A 12970-nucleotide genomic window follows, 5' to 3' on the forward strand; every position below is an offset into this window, starting at 1 on the left:
TCCTAACTAATTGCACTTAAAATACTTTACTTTTAAAGAACATATATACATATATATATATATATATATAATTGAATCAATTTGCTCAAAGTACACCTGAAGCTAACATAACATTGTAAATTAACTATACTTCAATTTTTAAATATGGTTATTGAAAACAATAAATCAAAATACTTCTAAAAATTTATAAAATTGTTCAACCATGTGAATATATTACTAGGACCTCTCCCAGGGGAAGCAAAGGAATCTGAAGCTTAAGCGTTTTATTAACTTCACAATTAATCCACCTATGAATAGAATGCATAGCTTTATGAATAGGAATCAGAACTTCTAATTCTATTTATCAACGTTATGCTCATGAAAATTCTCCAGAAGATAATGGAATATAATGCAATGAGATAATTCAATGTGATGCCCAATTAAAAATCTGTATAAGGCCATCAGATGGGCTGGGAGCAGGGCCAGGGTGAAGGAGTGGTATTGATGAGAAGAAATGCAGCTAATAGAGAAGATAAATGAATCCAGCCTGGTGATTCTAATACTCAAAAAGTTACAATGGTTCAGACCTAGTCATTTCTTCAGAGTTTACCCTAAAGCAGGCCTGTTTACCTTCTTACACTGTAAATTGGGTAGAGGCAAAAACTGCTCAATTTATGTGAACTTGTGATCATCAAAGCATTTATTAGCTCACTCCACTATGAATTGTGACAGTATTAAAGTGTGTGTTCTGGGCCTTAAGACATTGAAAAGTCCATTCCAATAGCCCTCACTTGGAACACATTTTCTAATGTTATAAAGAATCTGTTGTATGAAATTTTTAAAAATGTGTCTGTGAAATCTGGATAATTTATAGTTCTCTTGTTTTTTCTCTAGTCTAACAAAGTGAGCAAGAGGGCTGAGAATAATTTTCTGTTTTAAATACTGTAAGTATAAATTGTCCTCAACTGAATCACCCAATAAATGAACATCTTAAGCTTATAATATTACATTTTCCTGAATAAAAGCTCTGGACAGGAAACAATAAAATATTACAAAATCTAATTAATACATATAAGCTTAAAGCATTTTTACAGAAAAAGAGGGAGAGGTTTCATTTTATTTTCAGGAATAAAACATTATTGCAGAGCTCATTGTGCAACTTAACATCTAAAGCTTCAATAACATGGTCATTTAAGGCACATACAGAGTTAAAAAACCATCTAGTACACCAGACCCATTAACATAACAGTTTTCTACTGGTTCCATAAATAGTGAAAATTTCCTATTATACTCACGCTGGTCTATATTACATGCCTTTTTATGAACACAATCATTTCATAGTCTTTTTGGTTTGATTTTGGTCAGGAGACCAATAACAAGTGGCTCTTTATTCCCAGAAACATCTCCATCCTTAATTCAAATGAAGAGGTCATGTTCCCAAGTACTTAGAGCAAAATTATTGGAGATACAGGAGCTTCTGGTTTCAACTTCTGACTGTGAGACCTTAGAAAATATTTTATCGAGTTGTGCTTCAATCCTTACAGCTTTTAAAATCAAAATGTGAAATAAAAATAAAGCCCTAGATTATATTCAGGTGCCAAAGCTGAATTTTGAAAATCAGAAAATGCCATAAGTGCAAATACTCTATGCTTACACAATATTTACATAGTCCCTTACAGACTACAATTTTGCCTCCCTAAAGAGTCTATACCTACTTGGTGGCTAACTTGCCTCCTTGCTCCTGACCCCTTATGATAACAATTTACTAAAACTTAGGAAATTCCCTCAGTTTTTCCCATCCATACTTCCAGACTCATCTTTTTTTCTTGTTGTTGAATACTGAGTATAACTTAGGGAATAAATGCCTATGTTCTGCCCCTACTTTACACTCCTTCCACTGCTTTAATATATCCATAATGTTAATATTTATATCCACAGGGTATTCCCTGTCTATGGATTTCATATTTCATTCTGTGCTAATATGCAGATAGTTTATCTTCTTTCCCATTATGCAAAACCCGTAATCACTATCTTGACATACATCCGTGGCTACTCTAAAAATCTACATTTAACTTGGCTCACAGAGTTTAAAAGAAGTGTAGACCCCCCCCATCCCAAGCTTACCCTCTGCCTTAGATAATTTCAACAAGTTATAAAAGAATGAAAAGGGACGATTATGAATTCTCAAATCAACGGTTTAAAGGCAGCCAATAAAATCTATAAAAATGCATCAGGAATCTATGCCACAGAACTGCAGACTAGAAATTACAAATAAATGTGCTCTTACCTTTGTCATAGTTTTACAGGCTTTCAACATCTTATCTGGAATCACATTACTCTTCTCAATGAAGTGCTGAGATACCCCCCATCTTTCTCAAAGTGCCTTTCTCCCCCATTCCACTAAATCCATATGAATGTCCATTCAATCTTTCTATCTGGTGGGACTGTCTGAGCTGAGATCTTTTATGAGATCCTTAGAAAAGAAAAACAAGCTACTCTTCCTTGAAAGTTAACCAATTCAGGGGTTTCACTATATTTTCATTTGAGAAAAGTACAGTAAAACTGCTCAGGCCTGGGGGACATGAATAATATCTCATATCTCTTTGATGTCCTAACAGAATCTAATACCATTCCAGCATGCAGTGTTCACTCAAAAATACTAGTGGCATACAAACTACTCGATAGCATAAATCTGAAGTATGTGGCATTTCGCTATTGCCATGGTCTCTAATGTCTCCTGTGTTGTGGTGACCAGAGCCCCTCAATGCCACAGAGGGAAAAAAATCAGTTAAAAAAATGAAACAATTATTTACATTTTAAATTTCATGTCAGGAATGCACACTTAAGATAAATCATAAATGGGTTCAGAATTTTTCTTTAGCAGATTAAAAATTTTCATTCCTTTCCACATACATGTGCACACACCTACACAACATAGGCTGACAAGATGTAAGCAGACAGTCCTAGCAAAAAGTAAAACAAATCATCTCCCATGATAGAACATCCCCAATAATTTCTATTTTGAGAGACTTTGTATAAAAGCTAGATGCCTTGCACAAGTTGTCTTGTCTGTAAGGATTCTGCGATGTATTTTATTTTTACAGTGTTGTTGAATGTCTACTCAATATATTATTGTGTTAGGATATCAATCACAAAGGAACAAAGTTAATATAACAATATATGGGAAACTCTGGCATGTTGAAAGTCAAGGGTCTGACACTGAAAAACTTTTCCCCCTGTAGAAAACAATTTTTTACTGGGTCTAAACCGTTCAGTTGAAATTTGTCACCAGTTACCCTGACTACACAATAATTTTCTACATGCACACTCTTTCACACCCACTCCTGCCACTACCCCTTTTTTATCTGCACAGTTTACCAATATAAAGAAATTGCCTAATTCAAGTACAATACCGGTAATCACTATCACATTTATTATTTCCTTATATGGTACCTCACATTGTTACGGTTCAATTATCTTATTGAAAATATGTTGAACACTCACAACTACATCATTAATAAATTCTGTTAAAGTCGCAGTGACCTATACTGTGTGGTTTTGGTAAGATCTGGTTTCCTAATGTCACTCTGGTCATAGACAGATTTTGCCCTTAGCTCACTCAACACTTAGTCAATGCCCTTGCCTTTGTCTTGTAATTCTAGTACATAAAATGCAATTATAGATAAAATCCCTCTTGAGACTAGTTTTTCATTGTCTCTCCAAAGTAAATTTCCTTTATGCATTAAATCATATCCCAGGACATTCCACAACACTGGCTGCCACTTGGATTCTTGTTCTCTCTGTATCAAAGTGGTCAATTTATATTCTTACCTTAATACTTCTGAGTTCTAGTCAATTTCCCTCGTATATTTGTAGTTATCATGGTTTTTTTTTTAAAGTAGGGTTCTTGATGTGTTCATAGGTAATCAATAATTTACTTTAAGTAAAAATTTGAATAAAACAGATTATTTGGAAACTGAATAAATTATAGGCTATTTTTGGCATACTAAACTTTCAACATTTAAAAAAGTATTTTTCCCCTTTATGTATTGCTGTTATCAATTCTGTGGCTTTTGGCTATAATGGTGTGTTGATTTTCATCTAATCCCTATAACAACTATTTTATCTTTCTTGTTTTAAACCATATGGCCTTTAAATTTTTAGTTATCATTGCATATTATGGGCCTCACTCAATACTCCCAGATGACACTTTACTTTGTTTGTGGTGCATTTGTTTTTCCCCTCAGTAAAATAATTATTTTAACAGAAACAGGTGGATCAAAATTGTGATCTTTATCTTTTGTATTAAAATTATATTTAAATCTTCTGCAGGTAAAAGAGCTATGTTACAAATTTCAAAACTCTAGTTAGCTTTAGTTTCTAAATGTTATCATATTTTTAAAAGTTTAAAAAATCTTTCCCCCTTCTCTTTTCCTCTCTCCCTCCCTCCTTCTTTTCATCCCCTCCTTCCTTCTTCCTGCCAATAAATATTTATTGAACACTTATTTTGTACCAATAACATAGTAGATACTGATGTTATGGCTGGAATTAAGACAAGCACCCTCATTGGCCTTACAAGCTATTGAAATATGTTGACATATTTTTAAGTGTTAGGGTACAATTTTGGAATGCTTTTTAATTTCTTATAAACCCATTAGCTTAAACTAAAGCTAAATGTATCATAAGAGATTAAAATCCCAATCACATCATGTTGGAATCCTACTTTTTTTTTTTAAGTTGTGGGCTGTTCTTTATTTTTTTCCCAGTAATCTCTGTCTCTGCCAGTTATTCTGAGTTGGCTGCCATTTCCTTTCAGTCTCTGCCATCTTTTTGGTCCAGCAGGGTTTCTGATCCAATTTTTTTTTCAGTTTTATTAAGAAATAATTGACACAGATCATGTAAAAGCCTAGGGCATACAGCATGATGGTTTGATTTGCATATTTTGTGAAATGATTACCACTGTAGGTTCAGCTAAGAACAATCATCTCATACAGATACAATAAAAATAAAAGGAAGAAGAATAAAGAAAAACATTTTTTTCCTTGTGATCCATTTTAGGGTCTACTCTCTTAACTTTCTTACATATCACACAGCAGTGTTAGCTCGAGTCATCATGTTGTACACTACATCTCTAGTATTTGTCCTGTAATGGGAAGTTTGTAACTTTTGATCACCTTCCTCCAATTCCCCCTCTCCCAACCTCCTGGCTCTGGTAATCACAAGTTTTGCTTTTTTTTTTTTTGCTATGAGTTTTGTTGTTGTTGTTTTCTAGATAGAATTCTATTCCTTATATACACCTGATGTTTTGGATCTATGTTATTTGGGGGGGAACCACATACACTGATGGGCTTATTCTTCTGATATTTAAAGGTGGATGTCTGAGTAATTATGATGAGAATAAATCTGGATAAATAAGTTAAGACACAAAAAATATAATTGTCACCTCTATCTTTCCTATGAAAGAAATTCATCTGAGCCCTAAAGGTCCCTGAGATCCAGGGTCAGCACATACAATAGTTACAAGGGTGAGTGGAGTGTGCAAGGCTATGTCTCTCCACCTGCAGGAGGCAGCACATATTTTTTCATACAAAAATGATATTTGATGGCCCAGCCTTGCTCCTAAGAGTCTATAACTTCCAAGAAAGGGACTCCTTTTATTTGCTCTCTGGTAACCTGCAGGCTAATGGTGTCCTTGGTTATATCTTTGAAAGTTTATCTTCCTTTCTTTAACCTGCAAATCAACTGTAACTGCCATCTTAAGGTTTTCTTTACAACAGTAATAGTGGAATGACTATGTGCTTTCTTTCTCTCTGCAAAGGCTGGAAGTCAGAAGAAAGTCAAAATATTGTGGATTGTTTTGGCAACCCAAGCAGCCAGCTATAAACTGGAGTTCCATAGGACTAGCCAGGGATGTCAGTAGTTGACTCTGGCATCTATGTTATGAGTGACATCTTGGGATAAAATCTCCCTTCTCATTTCTTGGCAGCTTAAGAATCTCAGATGGAGATAAAAACATGGCTCTCAATGCCTCGATGAGTAGCTGGAATATTTTGGACCTGCTTGTGCCAGTATGAGATTTGTGCACATTTCTGATTTTCAACCCAGTTTTGAATTGATATTCAACACCCAAGAAGTAGAGACTTACAATGAAAAACATCTTTAATTGGTTCAAAGCTTCAAAGTTCCATTACTGTGAAGAAAGAATACTTGTACAGGTTTTTCTGATCTTTCATCTGCCCATGATTGCTTTTCCTCATCAAAAGTAGCAAGGTAAGAGTCTTTCTTATTTGCTCTTTGAAATACAGTACGAATCTTTGTAGACAAGCAGAAGGAAATTATTCTTTTCACTAGCAATAGCTGTTTAAATTTCAAAGTTTATATTAAAATGTGCATCCTCATTCTGTTTACAGTATTTCAATCCTTTCCAGTAGCAGCTTGGATATTATATCACAGTGGCTTTTGTTTTTAGAAAAAAGCAGAAGTGTAGACTCAGGATGCTCAGTTTGTAAGATGGGGAAACAATGACTGCTATTAGGGCATGTCTGAAAATAGGGCAGGAGATGAATAGGTGAATTAAGCCACCATATGCCCAGCCAATTAAATTAAATCCTGGCACATTAGAAAATGCTAATCTGATTTAAATAGGACATGTTTTGCCTAAGAACACAAAGAAATGAAAATAGACTTCAATCATATATTGCTGACTAGTTACAGCCTAAATGCTTTACAACTATGAAATAAAAACATTATTTTAAGAAAAGCAAACTAATTCACGATTACTTCAGAAAATTTCTTCTTACATCCAGGCCTTGTTGAAAGCCTCACCTAACCACCCACACACACACATATACATATGTGTGTGTATGTTATATATATGTGTGTATATATGTATATGATTACTAGTAAATACTAATATACTTCATTGCTAACGTACAACGTCCCCAGAAGGAATAGACAATGAGTTTGGAAAAACCATGATATAATGAAGAGTGCCTTCTACAATATTCTGCATTTGTAGTTGAAATTGTATATCTTAATGAAAATAGTTAAAGGATGATTTTTTTGGTCTGGAAAAGTCTGTAGATCTTCTCTTAAACATCAGTTTTATGAGGAAAACAGCATTTAAAGATTTAAAAATATTTGTTGTTTCACTAGACGGGATTCTGTGGGAGTAATTACATAGCCATATGGTGACGGCTTAAGAAATTTCATTTTGTCTATAATGTCTGAGATTCTATTTTTAGTCTCAGTTTGCTTGACTTCAATTATTACGTTACATACATTTTAAATAACAATTTGAGCACTTATTATTTTAGGCATTGTGCTAAAGAATTTATAACATTGTCTTATTTCAACTTCACAACAATCCTGTCATGTACTATGAGTATCCTTACTTGACAAATGGTAAAATAATCTTTAAAAGTTATATAATCAGCCCAAAGCTATACAGCTAGCTCTCTAATGACTTAATTAACTCCTAATCCCATGCTATTGAAAATTACTCTATATATATTCCTCATAATTTTCATTCATTCTCAAAATTTTCTGGTAATAAGTAGACAAATATCACTGAGGTTTTATTTACATGAAAGACAGCTAGGTCCACTACAAGGCTTACTCTCATGACCAATGACTGCCGTGTAGAAGTAAGATGACTTATGCCTTGTTTGTTTATTTAGGAATGAGAAGGATAGGACCTACGTATGTCTGTCTATTCCAGACAGAACTGAGAGCAAACAACTTAGTAATGTCTTTGTCTAATAATTTGCACTGTCAACTGTGCAGTGAGGACTGCATAGCCACAATAGCCAGTGATGAGGAAAGGGAGATGGAAATGCAGGGATCCGTTCTGAGATCACATCCTTCCAATTGGTCATAGTCAACCCAGCTCTCCTCTCCTGGACTACACTCTATCCACGCTTGATTCAGTGTAAAACAAATACCCTCTGACCAGCTGTGCTTTACATACAGTAGAATTAATAGAGGGCAGATTCATAACCCCAATTAACATTGGCTTAAGTGTCAGCCTGACTAATAAAAGATAACTAATCTAAAGTGCTAACTTAAAATATGAAGCAATACATTTTTATGTTTTATTTTTATATGATGTATCACAATTTTTATGTTTTATTTTGTTATATGAGACTTCTAAATATCATAATAGTATGTTATTAACTTTCAATGATTTTCAAACTAGTGTTGTAACATCTTTAATCAGTCAAGATGATGCTCCAAGATTCATTACCCATTCTTGTATATAAATAATGTCCATATCTATTTTAACATGAGCTAAAGGTATTTACAGTTTGGAAGAAAGCCCCAATCTTTGGAGGCAGACAGAAAATTACCCTTTTCTTTAGCAATTTTATGTATATGTGATGTTTACATTAGTCATTTTTTTATATATTATCTTCTCTCCCAGATTAAAGATACATCATATTTGACAGTTTTCATTAATCTCCCTCAAATTTCATTATGACTGCAGAATTCTAATGAAGGTGTATATTCACTTGTCTTTTCTGATAACCTAAAAAATGTCATTTCATTTTTGGATATAAAATAGGGAAAATTTACTTTCCAGGTTAGTAAATATCTTGACCTAGATATTAAACCTTCTGAAGTACATAGGATAAGAAACAAAGTCAAAAGTTGTCCCTTGGGATGTTTATACTAGATGATAAGATTTCATTAGAATGACTGGCAAGTTTCAGCAATTTTCTAGACATACTCCAAAAAGACTTTTCCCTCAATCTCCACATAGCATAAAATTCCAAGGAAATATATATTGTTTAATCAAATAATGAGATTTGCATATCAATTTTAAAGATAGTTCACCCAGTTTTCCAATTGGATTGTTATTGCCATCCTCACCACAATTGAATTTAGACACACTGGAGTGGAATATTTAAAATTAGAGTTAATAGCAAAGAAGTAATGGCTGATTTGGTTATTTTTCAAATAATTGAAGAATGACTTTCCCTATATTCACTACTGATAAAGAAAAAAATGTCCCTACAAAGGAAGTACCTTAAATGCTGAGCTCTAATCACCCATTTCTCCAGTCTGTCAGTCTTAAAATATTGCAGAGCTGACTTCCCAGATGCCAGCTGGCAGCCCAATTTAAAGAAGCAGCAGCCTAGAGAAGTATACAAAAGAGCTTAAAAGCTATCTCCATGCTGCATGTCACGAAGTCTGCTGTCATCTCATGAACAATCACAAAGAACACAATGCAATGAGTTAGTTAGGAACTTAAGACAAAACTCATGGCGTGTGGCTAACTTCCTTTTTAACCCTATTTGTTGTAATATTTGCAATATGATGTTTGTGCTTTCAGACTGCATAATAAATTCATTTGAGGATTTTCTGAATATATTCATATCCTTCAATTAGATGAACAATTGAAAAAGTTATTCCTCTAAGAATGCATTTCATCAAAAACACCATTGCCATTTCAAAGCCATTGTTTGAAGCAATCAGTTAAATATCTGGGCTTTTATAGAGGCTTCTCACTTTTTGGTTGCCCAAGGGAAGTCTGGCTACAATATCCTACTGCTTTGAAATCAACAGAAGCAAGGAAATATAAAGGTAATTTAAATAAACCTATTGCTCAGCGATGCTCAGCAGACATAAATGAATACATTTTTTAGAAGCTGTGAATACTTTATCATAACCATTGTTCTTTTTAACGTATTTCAGAGGCATTGCAGGTATTATAATTCCAAATGATTTCCACTTAAAGTCCTCACTGCATATGGTTTGCACTTAAACTGAAATCCCAAGAAAAGGTCAAGATGAGCCCGATCACCACTACACTGGTAAGCAGAATAATAAAGGGCCTAGATGTGCAATTTATAAGCATGCAAACTGCAACATACATGCTAAAAGAATGTAGGATTAACTATATGACCAGAAAAGTTTAAGTATTTAGGCTTAATTATTAGGTTTATTAAATAACCATATTTCTTCTTTAACATCTCTTCTTTCTGATTCTCTGGTTGCCCAACTTCGAGATGTATAATTACATGTAACTTGTTCAGCAAAGGAGAAGAAAAAGGAGAGACATCTCAGTACTGCTGTAGCCTTATTCATCTTACAGCAGATCTATTTTTAGATTGGTGCCAATGGTCAAAATTCTATTTTTGAGGCATTTTAAGGTTCAAGTCAAAGTTAATCTGGAAGCACCATTCATCTGTCCATTCATTTGTTCATGAGGAACAGCACAGCAGATTGGTTAGAGGTGAGAGCATTTATTTGTCCAAATCCTAGGTCTACCACTTATTTACCCTGTGTCCTTTGATAATATGTTTAACTTTCCCCTCTACGCTTCAGGTCATCATCTTAAAAATGGGGACAATTACAGAACCACCCACTTAAGGTTTATAAGAGAATGAAATGAGAATTCCATTTAGGTAGTACTCAGTTTAGACATGACACAGAGAAAAGCCCTCAAAAACTATTACTTTTAATTGCAAAACCCTTGTTTTATACTTTTTACAGAACAGTGCTATGCTAGAAGCTGGAAACAATAATGTATGATATAGCCCTCCACTCAATAGATACAGCTTAGTCAAGGAAACAAAAGCAAATGATCATAAAGAGTAGAATATTCGTGGTAAAAAATATGCAGAGATTTATAAAGGTACTTTGTATAGTCAGGGGGTGAAAGGAAACGAATCCCAGAAGATGCCATCTGGGTCTATTCTTAAAGCATAAATAAATAATTTCTGAAAAGTTTCAAATTATTTGTATTTAATTAGATCCTTTCTTGCTTCTAGAAGATTTGGTCCTTTTTCCAACCTCTTTTCTGTCCTCTTTTACTCATCTGTATTAGCAGGTTATAATGTGAAACAGAGAGATACAAAGATGATAACAAAGAAAATCGATGAAAATTGGTCTTGGATAATAGCTTGCATCCTCCTTTATATAATCTCCATGATATCCTAGTGATAGGATTTCCTAGGCTTAAAACAGCTAAAGGTAGTAAGTTCTAGAATTACACGAAAAGTGACCCAATATAACTTTCTAATAAAGCAAAGGGGGGAAAATCCATTTGGTAAAGAATTTTCTATTGTATGCCAAAAACTCTGAAAAACAGGAAGGGTTTGAAGGGAAGACTCAGGAAAAATAACTGTTTTTAGTATAGGAGAAAACCATGAAGTCACAGATCCCCTGATTCCAAGGGTCTCAAGAAGTCCAACCCTTTCAGTACACTTAACTGAAGTTCTCAAAGTCCCTAAACCAATAAAATCATCAATCACAAAAATTAAGGAAGTAATCACAATTGTCATGTCCTGTGTTAAGATTAAGCATGGACAAATTAACTAACTATATCAAGAGAGGACAAATAGGGACCAGTGAAAATTGTATGAAACTTGCCCACCATGTTGGAACAGGTGGAAATTTTGGGGGTTAATGTTTAGGAAGGGATTGATCAGAACACTGTGGTAAAGGACAGGGAGAGAGAGTGTATAGGCGACGACTATGTTTTGCTTTAACTTGCCCTTTTGGTTCAGCATAACACTCAGTCTTTTAAAAGTCAGAAGGTTTTTATTTTTTTTTAAAGCAATTATTATTTTTTGAATTTTATTTTATTTATTTTTTTATACAGCAGGTTCTTATTAGTCATCCATTTTATACACATCAGTGTATACGTGTCAATCCCAATCTCCCAATTCATCATACCACCAACCTCACCCCCTGCTGCTTTCCCTGATTGGTGTTCATATGTTTCTTCTCTACATCTGTGTCTCTATTTCTGCCCTGCAAACTGGTACATCTGTACCATTTTTCTAAGTTCCACATATATGCGTTAATATACGATATTTGTTTTTCTCTTTCTGACTTACTTCACTCTGTATGACAGTATCTAGATTCATCCACGTCTCTACAAATTACCCAGTTTCATACTTTTTATGGCTGAGTAATATTCCATTGCATATATGTACCACATCTTCTTTATCCATTTGTTGCTCGATGGGCATTTAGGTTGCTTCCATGACCTGGCTATTGTAAATAGCACAGCAGTGAACATTGGAGTGCATGTGTCTTTTTGAATTATGGTTTTCTACAGGTATAGGCCCAGTAATGGGATTGCTGGGTCATACGGTAATTCTATTTTTAGTTTTTTAAGGAACCTCCATACTGTTCTCAATCTACAGTGGCTGTATCAATTTACATTCCCACCAACAGTGCAAGAGGGTTCCCTTTTCTCCACACCCTCTCCAGCATTTGTTGTTTGTATATTTTCTGATGATGCCCATTTTAACTGGTGTGAGGTGATACCTCATTGTAGTTTGATTTGCATTTCTCTAATAATTAGTGATGTTGGGCAGCTTTTCATGTGCTTCTTGGCCATCTGTATGTCCTCATTGGAGAAATGTCTATTTAGGTCTTCTGCCCATTTTTTGACTGGGTTGTTTGTTTTTTTCATATTGAGCTGCATGAGCTGTTTATATATTTTGGAGATTAATCCTTTGTCCGTTGATTCATTTGCAAATATTTTCCCCCATTCTGAGGGTTGTCTTTTAGTCTTGTTTGTACTTTCCTTTGCTTTGCAAAAGGTTTTAAGTTTCATTAGATCCCATTTGTTTATTTTTGTTTTTATTTCCATTACTCTAGGAGGTGGATCAAAAAAGTTCTTCCTGTGATTTATATCAAAGAGTGTTCTTCCTATGTTTTCTGCTAAGAGTTTCACAATGTCCGGTCTTATAGTAATGTCTCTCATCCACTTTGAGTTTCTGTATGGTATTAGGGATTGTTCTAATTTCATTCTTTTACATGTAGCCGTCCAGTTTTTCCAGCACCACTTATTGAAGAGACTGTCTTTTCTCCAATGTATACCCTTGCCTCCTTTGTCATAGATTAGTTGACCATAGGTGTGTGGTTTTATTTCTGGGCTTTCTATCCTATTCCATTGATCTATATATCTGATTTTGTGCCAGTATAATACTGTCTTCATTACTGAGGCTGTGTAGTAGTCTGAACTCAGGGA

At 34.3% G+C, this 12970-nt stretch overlaps 1 long non-coding RNA gene across 1 annotated transcript in view; it reads left to right on the forward strand.

The window, feature by feature from the left end:
* Nucleotides 1–9384: 9384 nt before the first annotated feature.
* The window catches only part of LOC136793923 (uncharacterized), a 44341-nt gene continuing 40755 nt past the window's right edge, over nucleotides 9385–12970 (forward strand). Inside the window, exons 1-2 of the long non-coding RNA XR_010840007.1 lie at nucleotides 9385–9564; nucleotides 9676–9794. This is a non-coding gene — a long non-coding RNA (uncharacterized lncRNA). The remainder of the gene's footprint in view (nucleotides 9565–9675; nucleotides 9795–12970) is intronic.

Source organism: Kogia breviceps, chromosome 3 (assembly GCF_026419965.1).
Source record: "Kogia breviceps isolate mKogBre1 chromosome 3, mKogBre1 haplotype 1, whole genome shotgun sequence".
In the NCBI taxonomy this organism is placed as follows: domain Eukaryota; kingdom Metazoa; phylum Chordata; class Mammalia; order Artiodactyla; family Physeteridae; genus Kogia; species Kogia breviceps.